The sequence below is a fragment of the Andrographis paniculata genome, unplaced genomic scaffold (assembly GCF_009805555.1).
Source record: "Andrographis paniculata isolate CXL003 unplaced genomic scaffold, ASM980555v1 Contig5END, whole genome shotgun sequence".
NCBI classification, from domain to species: domain Eukaryota; kingdom Viridiplantae; phylum Streptophyta; class Magnoliopsida; order Lamiales; family Acanthaceae; genus Andrographis; species Andrographis paniculata.
Window position 1 is genome coordinate 4,447,767 of NW_026137595.1, and position 21,789 is coordinate 4,469,555.

At 34.5% G+C, this 21,789-nt stretch overlaps 1 long non-coding RNA gene across 6 annotated transcripts; it reads right to left on the bottom strand.

Moving 5' to 3' along the window:
• Nucleotides 1-16,219: 16,219 nt before the first annotated feature.
• On the bottom strand, nt 16,220-19,649 carry LOC127259159 (uncharacterized). 6 transcript variants are annotated; one of them, XR_007840443.1, is made up of 7 exons: nt 19,325-19,649; nt 18,291-18,505; nt 18,034-18,144; nt 17,095-17,212; nt 16,893-17,014; nt 16,604-16,745; nt 16,220-16,526 (listed from the first exon to the last, which is right to left on the bottom strand). It is a non-coding gene; the product is annotated as an uncharacterized LOC127259159 (long non-coding RNA). The 6 variants fall into 6 exon arrangements; XR_007840442.1 differs by having other exon boundaries at nt 16,851-17,014; XR_007840441.1 differs by having other exon boundaries at nt 16,836-17,014.
• Nucleotides 19,650-21,789: the final 2,140 nt, after the last annotated feature.

Genomic DNA, 21,789 nt, shown 5'->3' on the forward strand with positions numbered 1-21,789 from the left:
ATACACCCAAAGGATTATACACCTACCCCTAGCTCTATATGAAGGGAAAAAAGCAGCTGAATACCAAGGAAAATCCATGCCATATTTCGAAAAGTAAGCCGGATACAGTTGAGACTTGAGATGCCCATCCATTCCAATTGGTGGCCGAACTTTGCTTGGGGATCAACTGCTACGGTATACCATGGATATCGTTGCAACAGGCTGAGGTTGTGGATAAGTTGCCATTACTAGCGGCAAGACAGTCTGTTAAGCTGCTGAAATTTTGTAGAATTTGGCCATGTCATCGCTGAAATGAACAAAAGATTTTGCCTCCATTGGACATGTTGTTCTTTGCTCAAGGATGTTTCACTCGCTTCTCTGGAATATTGTCCTACATTATTAAGATCTTGCACATCTTCATCTTGTGAGCACACTGTGACTTGGCCTAAACGGAGTGCTTCATGGATTCCTACCTTTGCTGTCGATGCCGTTTGCTCGCTCTGCACAAATTCAGATTCTGTGGCACAAATAGAAGTCTTTCCTTTCTTCTTTTCCTCATCGCGACATCTAATCATCTCATAAAATACTTCGTTAATTGTAGTGCTTGGTCGTGGAAAGCGGATTGCACTTTCATTCAGATGCTTTCTTGAATACCTGGTGGCGGTGCATACAAATTTTGTCCACCGGCCTCCGAGCTTGGTATGGAAATATTTTTTGGAATCGCCCGGGGATTGATCGCCACCACTTTCATTAGATTATCGGCTATTCTTGGAAGCTATCGGATCGTTTAGTGTGCGACTTTGTAAATTCATGGATGTAGAGTAACATGATATGTCCCATTGGACGTGTCAATATGTTGTCGCTCAATATATTTTTCGATGGATTATCGAAAGCGGACCCGAATTTGGGTGGATTCTCTGGCTTCCTTAACAAAAAATCTGGAACTGTGTTGATGGGAATGAAACAACGAATGAATGACTACTTGAATAGATTGGATGTTTTGAAACTAGATTGATAATGTGGATAGAGGGTTACAAAAAAGAACAATAAGCAAAGAAAGCATTAAAAATAAATCAAAGAAGCTGAATTTTATTAAAGGCCGTGGAAAAGAAAAAGTAACAACAAATAAACAAAAAATAATAAAAATTAAAAGAAAGGTAGTAAAATTTGAAAAACGTTTGTTGGAGATGATCGGCTCCTTCTGCCGCCGCTACGCCTATTTATTTTGGCAAAAATGTGACTTAACAATCATATCTTATCGACACAAATTCTCCCTAATTTTCTCCAATTGGATAATCTTGATCAAAATCTTGATTCGATTCTTATTTTGGCTCAACCGATTATCAATTAAATTTATCCCAAAAATAATCTTGGCATAACAATAGGTTTGGTTGAGCATAAAAAAATACTAAATAATTATGTTTTAATATTGAAATAGAATAAGTAAAATGTAAAGTGATGATATTATAAAAAAATTATTAAAAAAATTGATAAAAAATAATATGGTAAGTAAAAAAAATAGTGACATTATTTATTTGTTAAAATAATGTAGTAAAATTGTAAATAGATAAAATTATTTATTATAAATGAATTGTGCATAAATTTAGTGGATGACAAAAATAAAAATAATGATATAATTTTAATAAATAAAATTATTTACTATAAATGAATTGTGCATAAATTTAATGGATGACTAAAAATAAAAATAATGACATAATTTTGACTAACGAAAAAAGTAAAAAAAAATTAATTAAATTAAAGAAAATAAGTTTTCTTTATATTGGAGAATTCAATAAATAAATTTTCTATTGATGATTTGTGGATATTGTGGTAGAAAGTTAGATTAAATATAAATTATTAAACAAATTTTTAATTTATAATATATATTTTTATCTTTTGTATTTATTTTTAATTATTATTTAGATTTGTCTCGTATAAATAATTTTGATAGTTATTAGTACAAGAAATTAAATTTTAAAGAAAGGTTGAATATCACAAATTACTGATCAATATTAGATTCGACAGACAGATTTCAAGGAAGTTAGTATGAACTGAATACCATGTCAATCATTACTTTAATGTTAGCTCATCCGGAGGACGATTTCATAACGGTTATTAAAATTGATAGCAAACTGCAGATCAACCGAAAACCATACACTTAACCTGCCAATGACCTATTACATGTGTTGTATAAAATAATTCTTATCTAAAACTAATATAACCGATCACGTACGGCTATAAGTACCTAATTTAAATAGGAATGAAAATATCTTCAATCACATGTAATTTATTGGGGAATTATTTGAAAATAATTATTTTAATCTCTTTGCATTTTTTGTCTTAGCTTAGAGAATTTACAACACATCCTGAGAGTAAAACAATGGTTTTAATAGAAAAAGCCATTTATTTGTCATCTCAATCCTACTTGTCCGAGGAAAAAGAAAAAACTGTAATAAAAATGTACGATTACCTTTTTACTGGAGGTCATAAATGAAGAGAGATATGAGAGACAATATGTGTGTATGCAATTTGGTGTGAGAAAAAAAAAAAGATACCTTGAGACGGGCCTCACATGCACATATTAGCTTTTCTGACTTCCTAATTTTTGGCTTCTATAAATGTATTATTGTATTACATATTTGCTGCCTCCTGACACAAAAAGCTTGAACTGTGGTGGGAATCATCATCTCAAAAGACTATTGCTTTTGTTCTAAGTTATTAAAATCAAACTCGTACTGTGACCCGAATTTTACTATTGATGGTTAATTTTTTCTTATTAACAATTTGACGATCACAGTATGAGAAAGTGATATAGCTAATCTCTGTTTCAAAGTATCATCCTTAGATCTACGTTCTGGTTGCATAGTAAAAAAAATTGACCTGGCTAGTTCACAATCGAAATCACAAAGCGTATCAACAGTTGTACTACTTACTATGGAGGTTGCCACAAGTCAACCTCCAGCCGATTGGAAGGAATATATGCAAGTTTGCACCATCAGCAAACTGTGACTTACAAACTATTATGGATAAGCTCATGTTCGCCAATTTGTCAGCATAATCTGCCTTTACACAATCAACACCTCTCCTTTGACTGCATGTGGAAAATGGTGCACTATCTTTTGTTGACAAGAAGGACCATTCCAACGAGCATTCATATCAACAAAAAGTATATGGATGTGACAAACAACCAAGACAATGGAAAAAAAAAATTTGCTATATATCCCAATAATGTACCTTTGGAAAAGACAGACGCAGTATGTTGTACACTGCTGACAACACGGATGAGTAGACACCGAGTCAACATGAAGCCTTGCCTTCGTATGGGTATTAACATTCTCTACCTAGGAACTTTAGAATATCTGATTTCCATATATTCTCATAGGAAGATAATACATTGACGATAGAACATTTGATCCAATTCACAACACAATTGGGTGAATTGGAAAACAACACCTATTTCAAAATGCAAAATGTTCACATTCTCATTGAGAAATATCATTTCTCATGATTTTTAAGCTTACAATCAAGGCAATTTCAGTCTTAGGAGGACATGAAAACTGCATTCCATTCTCAATTTTTAGCTTCATACCCACAATTCTGTTAATCGATTTTGTAATGCCCCGATTTCGAAGTTTATCCGTCCCAAACAAGGTGCAACATTTGCTTTTGGCACGAATTTTTATGTGGATAGTATTAAGTAGGATAATTTAGAAATTAAGTGATGTGATGAAGAGAGAAATATATATTTTATTTTTTTATTTGGATGATGTGAGGAGATAAAATGTGAGGTAGAGATTAAGTATAATTAATTATTTCCTATTTTGAAAATGTTGCAGGGTGTTTGGGACATACCAAAAAAGAAATGTTGCAGGGTGTTTGGGACGGAGAGAGTATTATTATAGAAAAAAAATATTTTTATAATATTTTGGGATCTAGAAATATCTGAAATAAATTTTATTCCTATTTTGTATATTGATTATAATTATAGAAACTCTTAAACAGATAAATATCGATAAGGATAAATATAAAAATATATAATATAATATAATTTAATATAATGTAATAATAATAAGTATAGGATAACGCTGAAGTGATGATGATAATAATAATAATTATAATAATCGATAATATATATATATATATATAGTAAATTAAAGAATCAAACAAACCTTACCAGCGAAGGAAGGCAGAAGAAGAAACGTGAAGGAGAAGAAGGAAGAAAAAGAAAAGAATAAAGAAAAAGATTTAGTCGTTCGATTTCGATTCCGACTTCGGTATTGTATTCCTTGTTATACGTAGAATTTAATTATGGATTTTAATATGAATTTCGATATTGGGAATATTAAATTAGAATTTTTTAAAAAATTCATAACTGGCTATATGGTTATTTAATCGACTAATTTCTTTAGCTAATAGCCAATTCGTAGTCCTAGCATTATATTTTAAGAATTTTGTATCGATCCGAGTCGAATTGAAAACGGCAGTGTACTGCACCTGCCTGTTTATTCATATATTTAAGTATTTTTATTTAATAATCGACCCCGATGTACTGTAACACTTTGACGATAGTGGACGATAGTAGTCAGACAACTAGGTGACTTAGTCGCACGGTCATTCAGAGATTAGACCCATGGTAATTGAGATGTATTTGGTCTAATCATTCGTGTTCGGTGTTGTTCCACTCATTGGACTGATCACTGGTGAGGTCTACCGGTAGTTTAGGATCATATGCCAAACTCCAAACGTGATCCCGTTAGGGTGCGCGAGGAGGACTGGAGTTTCCGGATTTCCCTTGGGTGATTCCAGGTTGCATGGATTCTTCTACATTACACGGGATAGGGCTAGTCAGTGGGGGTCCTATCTTCGCTATTACAGACTATGGGGCGTCTTGTGGTTAATGGCGACAATGTTCGGCTATCCATGTATTGATTGTGGGAGTCGTATAATGGGTATATGGAAGTGACCGGATGATCGTTATATTATTATGGGTTTATCAGGTCCTTCCTTGAGCCGAGGATTTTCCGGCTATTTATTGATGATAGTCTAGTGAGCTTGTTATTACAGAGCCGAGGTTATTTCGACTGCTCACTTAGAAAAATGTAGTGAGCTTATTATTCTGGAGCTGAGGCTATTCCGTCTGCTCATTTTGGCGGATGTATATATATATATATGCATGTGCATTGTTGTTGAGTTTGATATCTTTGTTACATCATTTCACTATTGGCATGACATGACACGTATTTTGTGATTGACGGAAATTAGACTTTATTTTAAAAAGGTATGAAATGACATATTTCACGTTAGTTCTTAAAATGGATTTAATTCTAGACTGCTTTTAAAAAAAATATTTGTTTCAGGTATGCATGGCACCTCCGGGACAGGGGATGTATCGGGATATAGAAAGACGGGCTGAGTGAATGAACTTACATCTATTGTATTATATGTCAATTTTTAACCGAAAAAACCTCTTGTTTAGGATTGTGTTTTGTAAATATTCATAAATCAGATTTTTTATATAATAATGCGCTTTTATGGTTAATTTTAGCCTTAACAGTGTATTGTGGGGCCCGAAGTAGGAGATGACGACCTTATGATGCAGTGTGGCGGTAGCATTTCCAATATGAGCCAATTGGGGGTGTTACAGATTTACTCAAAAAAAAAAAATCCAAAAGAAAGAGCTATGCATTTCATAGAGCATGCTAGGCAATTGGAAGAGTGATGCCCAACTAAGAATTTTGTATTACATATAGCATCATTTTACCTGAACAGATAAAGGAAAGGATCGCTGAAATATCTCTTTGATTGAGATGAAGGCGTCTAGATGCACTATTCCGTGGTGTGGATTGTAGCTTTCTATTTGGAATGAAATGGATGAACTACGTATGAACAGAGGAATAAAGAGAATTTTCTATCTCTTCATATTCATCTAAAGATAACTCTTTCACTACAATAGTTATATGATAGGTAGTTCTTTTTATCTCATAACTATGTCCCCGAGCTCAGGACTTGAATTTCTTCACACTAGTACCCTCGTTAACCTCAACTTTACCAATTAGTAAATTGGTTTATGGATGGAATCAAATATGTAGTATTTACAGACAAAAGTAATGATTTTGTTGAAAAAGACCGAAGTCGCGGTATTTATTTCACTCAAGATTGGGTCGTTCCAACCTAGTTCCAACAGTGCATTTCTCGGACCGAGCAAGCGGATTTTAAATAACGGAAAATCCAATATTTCAAAATAGTATCGAGAATAACCGGAAAAGTGGAAACATGAGAACCGGTAAATACTTCGGCTACAAAAAAGAGCGATGGCCCTTCCACTCGGCACCGTCGAATCACTAAGGCCGACTTTCGTCCCTGCTCGACGGGTGGGTCTTGCAGTCAAGCTCCCTTCTGCCTTTGCACTCGAGGGCAAATCTCCGTCCGGCCCGAGGAAACCTTTGCACGCCTCCGTTACCTTTTGGGTAATTGAAAAAAGTGAAATGACTAATTTAGTGGTCTGTAATATACATGCCCGATTTTAAGAACGGTTAATTGTGCTTGATAAAATAGTTTGGCTCAAGTAGACTCAAACTCTAGTAGATTGTATACACTTTAAAGAGAGAAACTCAATCAGCAAGAAAAACAACAAGATACAAAAGATGACAAGCATTAAGTTGGAGTAGTATTATCCAGACATGTAGAACACCATCAAACTAGAGGAAATGATGGTTGAGCTTGTAAAAAGAAAACCATACGTATGTTTTAAGTTAAAACCCATGCTTGGTATTGAACAAAATAGAGGTCAACCATTATTTGATGTCTTGAAAGTGGACGATATCTTCAATATGTTTCTTTATGACGATCAAATTCATATCCCGAAAGGTCAACAACTTGTTTCATATGTGGAGATCGAGGGTAGGCCATTTTACACATAACAAAATTTATCTTTCCACACTACAAATCAGTGTGTCCATTTCCGCAAAGACGTTCAGAGAGCTATCAAAGGAGGACATTTGAAATATGTCACTTTAGGAATTGAGTAGAAACCATTCCTAAAAGTGACAATACTTACTATTTTGTCTCAAAAGAAAAGAGAGATTCGGGAACAGGATCAAGAAGAAACGTTTTAGGTTAACACCGTAGGAAAAAGGGTGATACATGTCGAGGAAAGAACAATTCCATAATGGAGAACCAACTGATAGGTATAAGATAACCCTACTCCCATAGCAAAAAAAATAGGACATGAATGATGGAACATACCAAGTTGATGTTAGAGACAGGGTGGTTGTGCGAGAAAACTCTATGCGTAAATTTCAACATACCAAATAAGAGAGCGAGAGGTAGAGTTTCAATAGAAAATTGTTATCCACTACTATTGATTTGAGGTTCCAAAATATGAACCAAACCCAAATTCGAAATGTAAAGAAAAAGTATGCGATGTTAGATGGAGGTAAGGCAAAAGCATATGCACAAATTCACTCAGAGTATTGATAGTTCAAAGATCATCAGCCTGAAAACTAAATGGAAAAATATCAGTATAAAATTAGAGTAACATTGGACCAAAGGATATAGTGAAGAACAATAGAATAAAAAAATTGAAGATGAAGAGGGTCGACAGATCAAGAAAATAAGTATAAATTCGGAGGAAAAGGTTCATCAAAGCCAACACTGAAAAAGGACAAATATTTTCGATGAAAATACTGCAATCGAATAAAGATTGACTTTTACATGCAAGAACAAGAAATCCAGAATAAGCCAGAATTTTCTTTCAGCTATTTCTTACTCTCTGAATGCAAGTTTTGTTGAATGAAGATATTTTGAACTATGCAGAAGAAATTTCAAGCAAAAAAGACTTGTCTTTGGATGTGTTGTTAGACTTCAATGATGAAGATTTAGATTTACCTGATCATAATGTATTTATGGCCAATTTTTCAAACCAAAAACCTTTTTGACAAGGCCAAGGAGTCAATGAATCTGAAATTGCATATTAGAATAACATAGGTTCTGACAAGCGAAATATGTATCGGCAAAATTTGCCAAACCCAATGACATTGAAGAGAATAAGCCAGAATAAGCCACCGTGACTTTTTTGAGTATGGACAAAGATCTAGATGTGACTAAGAAGCCTCAAATCACCTTTGTACCTATTTCGAAAGAAGCAACCCCATATCTAAAATCATTATACGTGAGTGCACATATTAAAAACAAACCTATTGACATAATTTTTGTTGATAATAGAGTCTTTTTCAACGTATTACCAATCAAAATCCTCTAGAGGCTTAGGAGAGAAGTGACCGAGTTAACTCAGATTGATATTGAAATGACATGTTTCACTAGAAAACCAACAAAACCAAAAAGAATCGTGGTATCACCTATTAAGGTTGGCCTAAAAACAATTTATACATTGTTTTTTTGGTGAATGCATATACAACATATTCAGTATTGTTGGGAGGATTTGGATACATGCTTCCCTTTTTGTTCCATCTTCACTTTATCAACAACCGATATTTTGTGAAGGAGATTAAGTATTGACCACAGACACCAGTCCTAACCATTTTCGCCCGACTGATGCAATAGAAGAGACAATACTTTACTTCAATCATATCTAAATGATCCAAAAAAGTAGGTAAATGAGTAGCTATGGAAAAGCTGTCAGCACACCGGTTAATGTTATATTCTTTTTATTGAGTAGAACAAAGATTGCTTTCATGGTTGTATGTAGCCAAACTACTACTAGTATTAGTTTCAGTGATTATGTTGGAAACTACTATATATGAATGTAGGGGTGTCAAAATTAAATCTGACCCCAAAAACCGAACCCGTTCGACCTGAAATTTTTCAGGTTCGAGTTTGGATTTTTGGGTTTGTAAAAAATTGGGTCGACCCGAATCCGAAAATAAAAAAAAATCATGTCGTGTTTAGATCGTGTTTCGGGTTGACCTGATAACCTGAAATATAAAAATTAGGTCGGGTTTTTAGGTTTTGTGCTTCGGATTGACCTGAAATTATTTATTATTATTATTTTAATTTAATAAAAACTAAAATAAAAATAATATTTTTAGGTTAGTTTAACTTTTTTAAAGTTTTCTTGTCTGTTTCGTGTCGAGTTTGTTCAAGTTTCGGGTGACCGAGGTAGTGTCTACTCTTTTGACATAGGTTATCCCTATTTCTTTATATAACTTACCTTATCCGTATCTTGTATAAATGGAGTCTTTCCGAGTGTGGATATGTTTTGGCTTGTGTTAGGCCCGATCCGTTAGAGTGTCTATATATAGGGGAGGACCCCTCAATTGTACTTCACTTCACTTTTCAGATAGTTAATATACACTCTACTTTGTCGAGTGCATCTTGTGGTGTTTTTGATTTCTAGCTTAGGGTGGAGTCATGTGCGAGGCTGTACTAGCAAGTTTTTGTGAGTATCAAGGAATTGCTAGGCCAATAGGAGGGTGTTCGAGGTGGAACCATCCGACCCGTTACACAAGGTAGCGGTTTATTGTCGCTTGAACAAAAACACTAGATGGTTAGCTTGATTAAAATATTTTTAGATTGTTTAGCATGAGCTACTTTGAGATTATGGGTTTAGAACCACGCTTTGATTGAACATAAATTGCCAATCAAAGAATGATATAACCCATGTAAAAAAATGCCAAAACGTATTAATCTAGAGCTCAAGGCTACTCAATATAAGGTAATTAATTTTGACTACCAATGAGCACACATGATATCAAATAAGTATTCAAAAAATCTAAAATATGTAGAAACAATGGATCAGTATAATAGGAATTAACAATGAAAAATAGAGTTGAAGTAGAGATAAAAATGCATATAGAGATAGAGAATCAGAAAAAACCAACAACCACTAGTTAACAAAGTTCAAACATTGGTACATTTGATGGACAATCGAGTTATATAAAAGCCGGAGTACTGCCACAAAAATTCATAGAACATATAAGCTATATGTGGTGTGAGAATAAAAAACCTTATAGGTCATGAGGATATAGTCCACTAGATGAACTTAAAAAGAGAGGATCAATGTTAAGAATTTAATTCATACTACAATTGTAAAAGTAAAAACACATACAGTTTGCAGTTTTTGTTAGCAAATGCGAAACCATTAATATACAATTATGGAAAAGTAGAAATTTATTCATCTAATATGACAGAGGATCTAAAATATTAACAACACAAGAATCAACTATAAGCAACACAAATTTTAAAGGAACACACATGAAACCACAATAAACTATCACCAACTCAACAAATATCTACCATAGGAAATAATGCACCCATTTTAAAGGTCAAATGAAGACAAGAGAGTGTTTTTCAGTGTTTCTCAATGCTCATTCATTATATACATATCCAGAACATCAAACAAATATCACAAAGTAACCTGCGAGAAATTAGAAATGAAAAAAAATAAAAGCATTAAACTATAAGCATGCGTAAACAACGTGTAACTGAAGGAATATGTAGTTCGGAGACTAAATTAGGAGTGAACATGACGATAAAAAAGTGAAGCGATTCAAATAATTGTGTGAATATTGTGCACATGTGAGTGAGGGAAAGTATGTGAGGAAGAAGTGAAGTACAATGGTGGAGTGCATTGTGTATGGATGAGAGTGAGTAAATAATAGTATATGCAGCAATGATGGTGTGCACAATGAGTAATGTGATGTGTGTGGAAAAAAAGTTTATGGCGGCGGAACACACGAGAGATATGAGGGTGTGAATAGCGATGATATGATTTAGGATGGAGAAATATACTTATATGTATATATAAGTGGACCAAACTTATTGAATAAATAAGAATGGGCCGGGCCTAAATAAAGATAAAACTTGGACAACCCAAGAGTGAAAAAGAGTCCAAGATCTAACAAATTCTTTTATTTTCATTTTACAATGAGGATGACTACTTGCATATATAGATATATGTATATTTATTTTAATGTTTGGATACTTGTTTGTGCACTTCATAGTACTTTTTTTATTATTAAATTTCTAAAATGAATCATAAATCTCATATATAGATATGACTATTATCAATCAAACTACAACAATTTGGTTACATATGCAATCATTCACCAGTATCACGGTAATGACCACTTGATTTAGTGGCTAATTATGAATACTGGTCAAATCATTACAGATTCTTAGTATCAAATTATGGCGATATGGTTGATCCTACAGTTAATATTCAGTATAATTTCAACTATTACTATTTGCAACCAAATTGTTAAGATTTAGATGTTTGGAAGCTGATGTCGCTACTATGCTTTTCACGTGAGTACAAAATCACAATATGACCATTAACACTAATCATTTTTATGATAGCTATATTTCAAGTATTAATAACATCTTATCTTCTATTCAATATTTTACTATTTTTAAATCAATCCAAAAAAATATCCTTGTTAAAGTCCCTCTGGATAAGAATTCGTCAGCTATCTAAATCTTCAAATGTCTTTTTAATATCCGGATCTACAACCTCTCAGTGAACTGAATGACTTCTGGTATGGAAAAATTGGTGGAAAACAAAGTCGAAAGGTTTATGAATAAATTTCTGAGAATAGGAATGGAACTTGCCTTACGGGTTTGAGTAAATATTGATGTTAGGAAACCCCTCGCTAGAGTCATAGAATTCAAAAAAAATTGGGAGCAGAGCTTTTCTTAAGAATTGCTTATGAATGCCTTCAGAATTTCGGCTATTTTTGTGGGAAATTGGATCACATAGAGGAGCTATGCAGGCAATATTATTCGGAGGCTTCGAAGGTGTCTATGGAGTTCCCATATAGACCATGGTTGAGAGCAAAGGACAAAAGCAGGGTCCCAGGAAGACTTAAACAAAGCTCTTCGTACCACTCCCCATCCATATCTTCTACCTTAGGTAGAGACGCGAAAAAAGATGCTAGTTCAAAAATTAATCCGGGATAAACCTCTAGGATCCTGTCGACTCTAGAATCTCAAAAGAAGATGTAGGGTACTTGACCAATACTCTCCTCTCTCTCCCCCCTGAACAAGTATGTCGTTGGAACAAAATAACCATATAATATTCGTTGAGCAAGGTTTGAGACATGTAGCTTTGGTTGTTTGGGATAAAGAAGAGATCAATATCTGAATTAGAAACACACTTCAGCAAAACATGAAGAAAAGAGGTAAACCCCCAAAGCCCCATTTTCGAACCTGAGCCTTATGACAATATAATTTTTTTTTTAAAAGACCGTAAATGCTCAAATTCAGAACCTGACCCTCCTTTATCACCCAAGGAGTAATTAGAATTCAAAATGGAGGAGAATAACCCTTTCGCAACGGCGGAGGCTGTGATACAACTCCGTTGAGCATTATGAAAATCCTTAGCGGAAGTTGGGGACCCCTTAGACAATTTGAAACCTTGACGAGCTCACTCGTTGCTATAAACCCGAAGTGGTTTTCATTACAGATACTAGACTCAAAGAAGTCAAACTTGATGTTATTAGAGGAAAACAGAGTTGTCCAGGGGTGGCTCAGGATGCTTGTGGGTTATCAGGAGGTCTAGGTTTATGATGGAAACATGACATAAATATGTCTCTCCTTGGTACTCGTCCCCGTTCCATTGGTGTAATTATAGAGATAGGGTCAGATAGAAAGAACATTAGACGTTAGGATTCTACAGTGAACCAAGGTCAGAAGACAAATCTTTGGCGTGGAATTTTCTTCAAAGAATTTCGGACAAGTTTCTGGGCCCTTGGATTATTGTTGGAAATTTCAATAAAATTCTTAACAATGAGAAAAAAATTGGTGGTTGCCTTAGACCTGTTCTCCACATGTAAAACTTTCGAAAAGCTCTTCTCTTCCGAGGCCTTGATGAGATCTCGAGACAAGGTCTAACTCTCACACGGAGTAATATAAAAAATAACTTGGAAAAAATCTACTCTAAATTGGACAAAGCAAGTGGCCAATTCAACCCTCATGGAGCTGTTCTCTTGTGCAAACTCCTACGCTTGAAAGCGAAAACATTTGACCATGATTCAATACTTATATATCTAGTTAAGGCTATGTGAGCAGTAGAAACAACAAAGTGCATAAAATATTTGTATATGAAGCGTCATGGTTGTTACAAGAAAGGTGTAAAGAAACGATTCAAGAGGCCTGAAATTCAGCTAAGTCTTAGGACTCCCGTGAAGCTATGCTTTCTTGCAAAAATTTTATGCTGGATTGGAAGAAAAACCTCCACAAGGATCTCGATCTAGAAATTTCTAAAATCTCGCGAGAACTCTCAAAAGGCCCAAAATCTTAACCCGGATCAGATTTCTTATGAATCGGTTAGGTAGTTATGGGTAGAGCTTGAAAAAATTCTTGATCAGAAATAACTTTTGTTGGAAGCAGAAGGCAAACATCCAATGGCATCTTGAAGGCAACCACAACAAAATGTATTATCATGTGTGCGCCTATGTGAGCTGATTAATTAACATGATCCAAGGTATTGTTAATTCAAACCCAAAATAGGTGGACAAATGGAGAGATATTGCGCAGAAGGCGAAAGATTATTTTAAAAATCTCTTCACGGTGAGTACTCCTGCGGATCATTTGATTGATTTGTTTCTTAAGACAATAAATTCTTTTGTTTTTTATGAGATGAATGAGCGAATAATATCATACTCGGGTGATGAAGTTAAGGAAACACTGTTTGCTATGAGAAGCCTATCTTCTCCAAGGCCAGATGGGTTTTTGCCGGTTTTTTTTTTTCAAGAGCATTGGGACATCATTGGTGAAGATACTCGAGAGAAATTCTCTTTATTCCAAATTCGAATGGTTTGGTGAAATACTTCAATTTTACTTATTTACTGCTCATACCCAAATAAAAAAACCCATTTGATTTATCAAATTATCGTTATATTACGTTATGCAATATCTTTTATAAAATTATATAAAATATGGTGGCAAATAGGCTGAAGGTTGAGTTTAGTAAAATTATCTCACCAGAGCAATCGACATTCTTCAAAGGCTGGAAAATCTCTGATAACATTCTCATAGCTTCTGAAATTCATGTTTCATCCGATAGGATTATTTGGCAGGTGCACTTACACTTGCAGGTACTTTGGCGCTTCGGTATCCTTCTATGAAAATATTGGGATGAAGATCTACATGTAGCAATGAGCCTCGGGTTTTGGTATCATTCGCCAATCCCTCATCCTCCGATCCTTGTGCGGTGGAAGACGCCATTTATGGGATGGTTTAAGCTCAACACAGATGGAGCATCTATCAAAAACCCTGGGCCGGTGGGAATCTCTGGTACAATTCGAGAAGCTGCAGGGTCGGCGGTAGCGGCTTTCCAGATGATCAAGAGAGCGACAAACATTTTTTCTGAGCTTTATGCGATTTGCATGGGAGAGGATCTAACAGTGGATTGAGACCATTTACCGTTGTGGATCGAGATGAACTCCACCACTTGCATCTCCTTGATATCTTCATCGACCGGTCATTAGACACTCCAACCTCTTATTCTTCAGCTTCGTTTGTGGATTCGGGACATCACACAGAGGATTTCACATATTTTCTTAGAGGACAATCGAGTTGCAGACTCATTAGCAGGTATGGAGAGTACACTCCCTGATGCACAGACTCTCCTTCCGGAGGACATCTCCCTGGAGGCCCGAAGGTTTCTTAGAGTGGTAATGAGCAGACTCCCGAGTTTCAGTTCCGGTAGATTTTTCTACTTGGTTGTTTGTTTGTGTTAGCTTTTTGGTTGATACTGCCTAGTCTTATGGTTTGGGACATGGACTGTATTGTAGTTCTTTAGTCAGAACTACGTATGCTTTGATCCCGGTCTTTTGACCGGGTACAAACGCAATAAAAAAAATATGACGGATTTAAATTCTTCCATCCAAAATATTCTCAACAAGTTTTTCGCTGGAGTATAAAGCACCAAGAAAAGCTTCTTGGATTTGGAAGGGGATATGCTCAGGTATAAACATTTTACACAAAGAAGTTCGTTTGAAGTTGAAAATGGAGAATCCTTTAATGTTTGGGAGGACTGATGGATTCCATGACCCTATTTCTTTAAATTCATCTCTCATCCTCTTCCATCCTCAATTCATACGGTGGCATAACTCATTAATTGGGATTTGGGAGAATAAGACCTTAGGATGCTTAAACTCTGCTTCCTAGAGGCTGATATTGAGAAAATTCTTTCTATTCCGCTCTAAAAAACGTTTATGTCAGATACCCTTATTTGGCATTTTGATCCTTGCGGTCATTTCTCGGTTAAAAGTGCGTACCACATTGGTAGAGAGGATCAATATCCGTCATCTTTTTCTTGATCCTTTTGGAAGACACTTTGGAATGTTATGTTAGTCCACGTATTAAGCTTTTTCTATGAAAAATTGTTGCCCAGATCCTACCAGCAACTTGGGCATGTATCAAGTGAAAGATTCAATCATCACCAGAATGTTCGCTTTGCAGATATTTTTTTGAGGACTTACCGCACTCTTTACCTTTCTGCCTACATGCCTCTCTCGTTTGGAAAAAGGCTAGTACATAGATCTAGAAAAAGACTCTCTATGATATTTCTAACACTTAAATTTTGATTCGACTCATCTCTCTCGATAACAAAGATCTTACTCAGAAGGCATCTGCTATTCTACACATTGTCTGGAGTAACATAAACACTTATTTTTTCCCTTGAAGATGTACGATATCAAAGTTGGCTTACGAATAGAGTGATGGTAGCAATAGATCCATCCATTTTGCTCAGGAACGAAAGATAGGGTGCTGATCGAACACTACAAAAAAACTCTTGATTTGCGAGGTAAAAATTCCCTCGCAAATCAAATTATTTCCTTCGCAAAACATGTTAGCGAGGGAAGTTGCGAAGGAATACATGTCATCGCTATACACCTGCTCGCTAATTTGGATCCGAGGAAAAATTCCATCGCAAATGTTTGTGAGGAAATTTAGCGAAACATCGATTCCTTCGCAAATGTTTGCGTAAGAATTTTGCGAAGATATAGTTTTCCCTCACAAATTATTTCGAAATTTGCGATGGAGTTCATTCCTTCGCAAATATCCATCGCAAATTGATTCAAAATTTGCGATGAAGTTCATTCCTTCGCAAATATCCATCGTAAATTGATTCAAAATTTTCAAGGGAATTCATTCCTTCCCAAATATCCATCGCAAATCATTTTACAAATTATCATCACTAGTTCATTTAAAATTCCTATACTTCCAAAATAATTACAAACTAACAATATATTCATTTTAAATTCGTACTCATGTCTCAAGCAAGCACAAACTAACATTATAAGAAATCATTTTAACCATCCAAATAGTAAGTACCATGTAATACAAAATAAACTCCATCTCCAATGTCCTAGTATATCCCGCCCACCTCGAATATCACTCATCCACTTGTTATAGGCCTCTTGTGCCCTAGTATTAAGTTTCTTTAAGACCTTTTCCTTATGAGCCGGATCCCACCTGATGTACTTCTGCATTGATTAGAATACACAATGAATAGTTATGAATTTACTTACGTGATGTAGTAGTCTGTGTATTCTTGGCCGATGTAGCATCTGCAGACGTACCTGCATAATGAATAGTTATGAATTTTATTTATATTTGCACAACTTTAAAGATATTGAAATTGTTATGTCTTTCTTACCTGACCCTTCTCCTACTTGGGTCTCATAAAGTCTCGGCTCATGTTGCTCCTTTTACGTTTCCGCCTGCCACAACAACATTTGTGACCTTGCCAGATGGCGGATGTTCTGGCTTCGTTGTTCTTCATTGGATCCTTGCGACATCTACAATTGAAAGTACATTATCAAAAATCTTAAATATAGTTCGGAATTATGAGAAAATATAAATAAGATTAAATCTTATAAAGTTATAACATAGTCATAAGGCACATCATCTTTGAGAAGATCTTGAAATGTTCTTGTTTGAATGACCTCCTTCTGTTCATTAGATTGAATTTTAGGACCAGAAGGAATCATAGGTTTCTTTGGAGGATCTCCTCGAGATAGAGAAATAGTACAAACCAACAGTGTTGAGTTGTTAACCACACACAAAGCTGAGAAGGAAATAGGAGAGACAGATTTAAAATCCAGAAAAGAATCTCTAGCAATGCTATGCAGAGGTATAGGAGCATACTTTTCAAAAACTGCATTTATAAAAATGTCTGGAGCCTGAAAAAGGGGTCTTGCTTTTCCAGTCTCAACATCTGCTATCCACAATCTTATAGGCTGGCATCCTTCAGTTCAAGGGTTCCCTACAAGTGGGCATGGAAAATAAAGTAAATATGGGAATTTTTCTAAATGAAACATAGTACTTATGTAGGGAAAAATTAAAAATATAAAATAAAATAAATCAGTCATATTCCCACTTAATTTGGCGATATTTGCCCAACCAATTTCAGATAATTTTGTAGGTCATTTGAATAAATAAATAAATTCTTACATCTGCGATATCCTTGGTAATAAAGGGATTTGGCAGCAAAATGAAAGATACGGGTAAGTATTCAATGATCATAAAAAAACAACAAATTGAAAGAAAATACTTCATCAGCTCAAACACCAAAGGCCAGATAGCTACCATCATTTGACCTTACAATAGCAAAAAAAATGAGTTAAAAGGATGATAAAGAGTTGCCCTTTATAGTAAGAATGTTGTACAAAAAATTGTGAAGACTGAATAAAAATTCTGAATTCATACTCCAGGCAAGAAAGGGAAGAACATGTATATAACCCCAACTCATTCTAAGTGTCGTGTCTAAACAGAAGCAGCAGGAAGCTAGACGCAATACATTTTTTTAAAATCATATACCGTTTCCTCATCCACCTAAACAACATATCTAAATGATGGTTCCTACTTCAAATCTAGAACTGGTAACCATCAAATTAAGTTAAATAAGATCAGTAGTACCCCAAATTCGTGGTCTTGTCACATAAAACATAAGCCTAACACTATAAATTCAAACGATTTCTATCAAAGAACTGAACAGCTGATGATAAATTTTCCATTTGACTACAAAGCAAGCTTATCTTTGCTCACACACACACAAAGGATAAACAAACCAGAATTCTGTCTTACCACGAAACAAAATTGATTTTTGCACCACTTGGAAGACCATGTACTTCTTTTTCAGGTCCCAATGTACAGTCCTCCATTATCCGATAGATTCCAATCCCTGTATAATATGACCTGGAAATAAATATTACAAATTATTTCCATCTAAAGACTAGAAGTAGGAAAAATAGATAAAAATACCTAAAGCTCATCACAGTTTTATTGCAGAAAAGAGAACTCCGTGGAACATGAAAAGGTCCAACAGTTATTCTGTTACTCACATTCGAGTCCGGGAATTACATCTGGGATCAATGCGAATTCCAGCAAGCTTCTCCTCAGGCCTTGCCAATTCTTCCAGAGGAGGCAATGATCTCCTTTTTTAGGAAGAGTATTTTATCCCTACCAGGTGAAAATGATAGTGTTGGAAGGGGAGGAGCATCAACAATATTTCTGATCTCTGGTGGAGGAAGTCTATATCCATTTGCCTCTGATAATTCTACAAGGATGTGTGATACAGCAGATGAGAATCAGACATTTAACCTTTAAGATTGATGTGAAAAGTTAAGATTCAAACTGAACACTAGATGCAGATCCTCTTCTTCTTGAATCAGAAAAACAAAGATGAGAATCCTATTGAGTACAACTGTGCAGTACAAACATGAAAGGACCTAGTGATTTGTTGAGTAATGGCAAAGTTATGAGACAATAGTCACCAACTAGCTTCCTCCCCACTAGATGAAACAAAGAGTGAGCGTAAAGTCACCAAAACTAATCCGTTTCGGCAATACAGCTTGTTGAAAAACCAGGGGTGCAACAGGCCGGAAAGATAGTTTCATCAGATGAATGTCATAAAAGTACCTCTTCCACATGAATTATAATAACCTCATATAAATTGATCACAAATTTCAATACGAAGTCTGAATCTTAATCAAAGTGGTTCCCCATAGCTGACGATGTATGTAGGATCTAGAAAGATGAGAAAGAGCAGCTACTCGTCATTAAGAAAATAAACAAACAACAACAACAGAAGAAGAGAAAATAGCAAAAGATCATTTAACAACAGCAACACAAAAGATTTATATCTTCCGATCAAAGCCAAGCACAAAGTCACGCAAACGCTTTGGCGCGACAGGATAAAGGAAAGAGAGGTAGAGAAACAAGCCTCCCTCGAACTTCCCCAACCGCAATCATATTCATACAAAATCCAGATTACAGTGCAGAGTAACAATATCGGAAAACCCCAAGCAGTCGTCAGTATTCCGAAAATGCATTCATACACACACGAAGTCAGGAATCTAGTTTATCCAATAGCTACCTTCATAGTCAACGGTGGATGGTGGAGAAGAATTGGTGGCGCCACCAAAGCTCTCGGTGGCGGCGTTCATGGAAACAGCGCTGCCGAACGTCATCGTCCGCGCCCCAACGGCAACTGATGACTTCGGCTTGAAGAAAAGAGAGGATGGAGGGAGAGTCGATTTTAGTTTTACAGGGGCAGGCAGGCGCACAGTAAAAGAAGAAGAGGAAAGGAGGAGAAGGACGGAGGTTGGAAGAAAAAAGGAAAGAAATGAGAGGAACTGAGGAAGAAGGAAGAGGGAGAACCTGTTTTTGGGTGCTCACTGGCTCAGGCGCGTCCGTGGAGTGTGGATGTGATTAGAGATTTAGGTTAAATTGTGTGTATTTTATTATAATATTATTATATTTATAATTAAAATTTAAAATATAATAATAATAATAATAATATTAATACATATAAATAATTATTAATAATATTGAAAAATAATAATACTTTTAATATTTTTTTATTTATATTTTATATTTTATAATTTTTATATATAATTATATATAATTTAAATTATTTTATTATCTATTACAATATTTTTATAATTTAATTATTTATTATATTTATTATTTTAATTATTTTTATATTGTAAAAATTTAAATAATTATTTATATATATGATTTTTATATAATAAATAAATAATAAATATATCTAAATTAAATTGAAATGAAATTTAATTATTTTTAAATAAAATTCAAATTTTTAGAAAAATAGAAAAGAAAAAATAAAAATATTAAAAATGAGTATATATAAACCGACGGTTCAAACCGTAATCGAAATCATCAAACCGTAATCGAAATCGTCATTCGGAAGATTCGATTTCAATTTGATATTTTGACAAACCGTAGCCGACGGTTTGTAATCGGAATCGGCGGTTTGAACCGTTTGGGCAAATCTAGAAGAAACCATCCTTAGTATTTCATTTGTTATATAAAAATATGTTTATTTTTTTATTTAAAAATATTTATATTTTTTAATAAAAAATTATATTATATTTTATAAATTTTCATAATAATTATTTTGTTATTAATTTAATAAAATCTAAAATTTATTAAGAAAATTAATTTTTTTTACTTTCGATCATTTTTAAAAATAATTTAAAAAATATTATTTATTAATAAAAATACTAATTTGTAATTTTGTGAGGAAATATAATTTTTTCGCAAAATTCTTCGCTAATAGCAAGGAATTTTTATATTCCTTGCAAATTATGTTCGTTAATTACGAATTAATAAATTCCCTTACAAAATTTCTTCGTAAAAACAAAATTCATTGGTATTTGCGAGGGATATAAAATTTCTTACAAAAATCATTCGCTAATATATATTTTTTTTGTAGTGGAACAAGTAGCAAACAACTCATCAACTGGACTCCCCTACCTTCGCATTGAGTTAAAATTAATTTTGATTCAGGTTTCGACATGTCATCCAGAAAGGTGTCGATGGGTATCATTGCCCATAACAACCAAGGTAAATGTTGTGGATGAAGTTATGTTGTCTGTCTAAGTTGGCCTCCCCCTATGTTGGAGAATTGTTGGCGCTCAAGGCCGTATGCAAGCTTGCTCTTGTTAAATCACGGAAGAGTATTATTACTTGAAAGGTGACAATATTCATATCATTCAAAATATTCGTGTGTGGACCAATGGCTCCAAACATGCTGGTTTCCCTTAGAGAAGGATATTATGGCCCTTGCAGCTCAGCTTCCTCGTACCATGTTCATCCATGTCCTTAAGTAGGATTACATCATTGCTCATAATATAGCGAAAAACCAATTGTATCCTATTTTTCATCTTCATATTGATATTTAATTCTTTTGATTAGTTTAGACTCATCCGCTAGTCTAAAAAAATATCAAAAATATAATACTCTAAATTACACTATCAATCACAAAATGAAAAAACAAAATAATTATCTAATGTATTAAAATATGGAATAAAAAAAAATCTTGGCAAAATAGCATAAAACCTCCATGTGGTTTTCCAAATTTGCTGAAAATCCTCTCTGCTTCTAAAACTCAAAAAAACCCACTTGTGATTTGTAAAACCTTGCACGAAAACCCCCCTCCGTTAGGACTTGACGGAAACTATACGTCACGCGCCTCAAATGCGAATATTGGTCCAAAAAGTAATAAATATGTCTTTGAAGTTACTAAAATGACCCTTTGAACTATATTACATGCAAAATTATCTCTTTATTCCTTCGTTCACCTAAGAGTGTATTCTCCTCACCCAAAATCCATTACGGTTCAGATCTTCGACAACATCTTCTCATCACCTTATTTGGAGTTAGGATTCCAAAAGTTGCGGTTACGGAACGGTAGTTTATTTTATTTGGTTGGAGTTGCGCTAATTTCTATTTTTTTTTCAAAAATCTATTTTCTAAAATCGGAGTTGATTTCATCGTTCGTTTTTATCGCTCTGTTAGGATTTCTTGTCTCATTTG